We start from the raw sequence: 5051 nt of genomic DNA, 5'->3' as shown, positions 1-5051 counted from the left end.
AATGACCTCATAAGATTACCTTGTTAGATTACCTCGTTGCATTACCTCGTAGCATTACCTCGTTGCATTACCTCATTAAAACAGGAGACAGAACTGTTGTTTTTCTTTACCTCTGGGTAATTTATTTATTGTTTTTTTTATTTAGTTATTGTGTTTTGATCACGAGTCTGAAACAATTGTGATTAACCTCAGGTGTGATGTGACCTCGGGTGTGATGTGACCTCGGGTGTGATGTGACCTCGGGTGTGATGTGACATCGGGTGTGATGTGACATCGGGTGTGATGCGACATCGGGTGTGATGCGACATCGGGTGTGTTGCGACATCGGGTGTGTTGCGACATCGGGTGTGTTGTGACATCGGGTGTGATGTGATCTCAAGTAGGGCTGGGCGGTATGACCACAAATGCATATCACGGTATTTTGTAAGACTTTGGCAGTTTCACGGTATATCACGGTATTTTTTCCGCGTTAAAGCATTAATTAATTACGCCGAAAAGAACCGGCCGGCCAGCGAGCGGTGAACAGCTGTTTGTGTGGCGTGTCTTCCGTTCCGTCACTTCCTGTTTCCTTCACCTACATTCCCCTGGGTCCTAAGTCCCTCCATGTACAGCTTCTTATCACCCTCTATGTACCAACGTACATTTATAACAAATACCACACATATTACGGTAATCAGCGTTGCATATGTGTCTAACCAAAATACCTTTTGTTGTTCAGTCTTTGTTCATCCTGCATTGCTCTGTTCTGTTCTTTAATGTAACTTTACTGTAGCGACGGAGCCTCTCCCAGCTGTTAGCAGACTGTTGTTAGCGAGCTTTACCCAGCATACAGTTCGGCGGTGTAATTTTATAAATGTACAATTATTAGTGTTACAAATTGTTTATGTGTCACAAACTGTTATGTCGTGGTGTTTTGTTATTAAAGAGCGTTAGTTGTTGTTATAAAGTTATGACCATGACTAGGGGTCCCTCTCAATACACTTAAGACAACTAGCTCCGACCGTAGCGCTCTCAGCCGCGAACAATATATTTTGCTGCCTGTTGAAGAGCGACAGAAGTTGTTTCGGCTGTGCACCGGTATGACGGTATATGAAAGATTCATATCATACGGGAAATTAAAACCGGTATACCGGTCGGTATACTGCCCAGCCCTAATCTCAGGTGTGATCAGCGTCCTAAATACACGAGGGCAAAGGGCAAAACTGCCCCTAAGAAATATAATGTTGACCCTGATATCACTAGGAGAGGGGCAAAAAATGCCCCCATAATTTCCTCTAATAATAATGATAATTTAATGAACTTGTCAAAAACATCGTAGCCTATATGACCCGGTCCAGTTGCCTTGACTGATGTTGCGTGTGCGTGAAGAACCGAACTTTCTAAAAAGATAAATAAATGGAGCGCTTCTTAATCAGACCTGTGACTGCGAGACTGCGGTCAACTCAGCAGACACTTACATGTTAGTGCACCTATATGCTGACATTCACGGAAAACGCATTCAAACGGCACAGATCGGGAGCGAGTAAGGACTTTGAAAGTTAGCGGAAAGATTAACGTGAGACAACATCCGGTTTATTCAGACGAACATCCGGTTTTCAGAATAAGATGCCAACAAAGTATGAATTATATTCACATTAAGTATAAAACATGCTACCTGCATCTCGTGAGTTAAAGGGAAAATACACCTAAATTGTGCGTAAAGTGTCTTCATTCTTTGATTTGAGGGTTGCTAATGAATAATACCTGACTGACAGTCAATTAAGATATTTTACTAAGTAAAAACTCTGAACTGAATTTCTACCTTCAAATGGCACATTTTTTAAATATTTAAGGTGCTACAAAAATATTTTTCACAATAATTCCATACAATGACTGATGTATATGTAATCAAGGCATCATTGACTTAATAATTGTTAATAGTTGTTTAAAACATTTAATAATAACAATAAATAACCACAAAGAAATAAGAATAAAATTGAATATGATTGTCTGATTTACGTTTGTTTTTTGTTCAAAAAATCTAAGAAAACACTTTGAATCTGTAGACTACTGCTAATAGTCTTATTATTGCCATTTGATGACAATTGCTCATATACTGTAAGCCTAAATAAGTATATTTATTATTTTGAACAAAGGTTAAATGTTATTTCACAAGTTTCAAAGAGTGCCCCCAATTTTTTTTAAATGCCCCTGGATTTCAGTCAGTGGGGGCAAAAAGTGCCCCCAAAAAAATATGTAAATTTCCTACCCTGGGTGTGATGTGACCTCAGGTGTGATGTGACCTCAAGTGTGATGTGATGTCAGTACCTCCATGATGCTGTACAGGTGCGATGACGCGTCCCCTGGTGTCCACTTTAGGCGAGTTCTGTCCGTACGTCCCGTCATCGCTGCTCATCAGGTGGACAGGGTTTCCCCGTCCATCCAGAACCGTGGTGTTCACCGTGGCGCCCACGTTCTCCTCCGACACCATGTTTCTGTCAGAGCGGGCCGCTGACACTGAGCGGGACAAAACCAGGACCAGGACCAACGAAGCAGGCAGACGGGTCCACCTTGGGGACAACATGTCGTCCTTTCAGTCTTGGTTACATCCAAACTACCAGGAGACAAAACAAAACTCCTTTAGACAACAACTTCCTGTCACACTGTCTCCTGTATGTCAAATGAAAATGTCTTAATGTATCTTTATCATCAAAATATGTTTGTTTTTAATGTCCTCAAAAGCATCTTAATGTCTCAGGTCTTCTAAATGTCTCGGTTTGTCCTCTTTAATGTCCCTGTGTTTCCTCTTAATGTCTCCGTATGTCCTCTTAATGTCAATGTTTGTCCTCTTAATGTCCCTGTATGTCCTCTTAATGTCTCAGGTCGTCTTAATGTCTCTGTATGTCCTCTTTATGTCTCAGGTCTTCTTAATGTCCCTGTGTGTCCTCTTAATGTCTCAGGTATTCTAAATGTCCCTGTATGTCCCCTTTATATCCTCTTTATGTCCCTGTATGTCCCCTTTATATCCTCTTTATGTCCCTGTATGTCCTCTTTATATCCTCTTTATGTCCCTGTATGTCCTCTTTATTTCCTATTTATGTCCTCTTAATGTTCCATCATGTCCTCACGCTGACTGAAGTCCTGGATCAGCCTCTTAAGGACTGACAGAGTTGTCCGTGTGTCTGTCTGATCATGGAGCATCATCACAGGCCAACATCTGGACCTTCACGCCGCCATGTCTCCGGACCTGAGACCCTGGAGGTTAAAGACAATCAGAGACGTTCAGAGGTTCATTAAATAAAAGCTCGTTTAACGTGCAGCCCCGTGACTCGGTGTTTAAACGCCGTTTGAAGCCGCTTTGTCTTACCGTCTGCAGGCGGACAGACAGGCAGCTTCCGAGCGACAGACCCCGCCTGTCTCCGCTCTCCTCCCACCTTCTGTCCGCTGTGGTCCCGGTGAATGTCCAGTGGTCCTCGGTGGGTCTACGGAGGTCGGATCCTGCAGCGGCTCCGTGTTTTATTCCGGTTTTGTTCCAGCTGGTGGTCTCTGTGGTGCGGAGGCTTGAGCCCCGTCTCGGTTCTCAGTTTGGGGCGCACTGCGCATGCGCAGAGCCAGGAGAGGGGAGGCGGCAGACAGGGCGCGTGAGCGACACCTTCGTGTTTTGGTACCTGAGATTTGATCAGCTGTCGCGAGACCTGACGAGAGACCCTCCTCCTGTCTGTCTGACAACCTGTCTGTGGTTTCTAAATATCAACAATCACAATATCAATGATTATCAGTCCAATAATCATCATTATAGAACCGTTAATAGACAGAGTGGAGATGATAATACTAATAATAACAATAATAATAATGATAATAATAATAACAATAAGAATAATAACGATAATAATAATAACGATAAAAATAACAATAACAATAATAATAAGAATACCAATAACGATAATAATAATAATAACGATAATAATAACGATAAAAACAACAATAACAATAATAACAATAACAATAATAATGATAATAATAATAATAAGAAGAATAATAACGATAATAATAACAATAATAATAATAATAACAACAATAATGATAATAATAATAATAATAATAACAATAATAACGATAACAATAACAACAATAATAATTACAATGATAATAATTACAATGATAATAACGATAAAAAATAAGAATAACAATAACAACAATAATGATAATAATAATAATAACAATAATAATAATAACGATAAAAATAACTAACAATAACAATGATAATAATAATAACAATCATAATGATAATAATAATAATGATAATAATAATAACGATAATAATAATAACGATAATAATAACATTAACAATAATAATAATAATAATAATGATGATGATAATAATAATAACGATAAAAATAACTAACAATAACAATAATGATAATAATAATAATAACGATAATAATAACAATAATAACGATAATAATAATAATAATAATGATGATAATAATAATAACAATAATAATAATGATGATAATAATAATAACAATAACAATAATGATGATAATAATAATAATAACGATAACAATAACAATAATGATAACAATAATGATGATAATAACAATAACAATAATGATAATAACGATAATAATAACGATAATAATAATGATAATAATAATAATAACAATAACAATAATAATGATAATATTTAGTGCTGGGCAAATTAACGCGTTAATTTTGCGTTAACGCATTCATTAATTAACGCCGACAATTATTTTATTTTATTTTTTAAATTTATTATAATTTATTTATTTTTTTTTTAATTGAAAGACAAGAGACAATACATATACATAACAACAAGAACAGTGGGATAAAAGCCAGCAAACATCCTATAGTCAGTTGTGTGTGTGTGTGTGTGTGTGTGTGTGTGTGTGTGTGTGTGTGTGTGTGTGTGTAGACACTTACATGTTTTTATATCTTTGAGATGACCAAGCTGAGTTTTAGTCCCTGGAAGTTTGTATGTTGAAGTGAGGACATTTTATTAAAGGTCTCTCCAGGTCTACAGACTGATGTGTGTTCTGGTCTCTCCAGGT

The 5051-nt window shown here is 37.5% G+C and overlaps 1 long non-coding RNA gene across 1 annotated transcript; it reads right to left on the bottom strand.

Moving 5' to 3' along the window:
• Window positions 1-2181: 2181 nt before the first annotated feature.
• On the bottom strand, window positions 2182-3574 carry LOC116379209 (uncharacterized). Its single transcript, XR_004212388.1, has 3 exons — window positions 3347-3574; window positions 3108-3234; window positions 2182-2593 (listed from the first exon to the last, which is right to left on the bottom strand). It is a non-coding gene; the product is annotated as an uncharacterized LOC116379209 (long non-coding RNA).
• Between the last annotated feature and the right edge of the window lie 1477 nt (window positions 3575-5051).

The sequence above is a fragment of the Anarrhichthys ocellatus genome, unplaced genomic scaffold, assembly GCF_004355925.1.
Source record: "Anarrhichthys ocellatus isolate YVR2014 unplaced genomic scaffold, GSC_Weel_1.0 scaffold3896, whole genome shotgun sequence".
Classification (NCBI taxonomy): domain Eukaryota; kingdom Metazoa; phylum Chordata; class Actinopteri; order Perciformes; family Anarhichadidae; genus Anarrhichthys; species Anarrhichthys ocellatus.
Note: the sequence above shows the minus strand (reverse complement) of the source record. Positions and strands in the feature narration are given on the sequence as shown.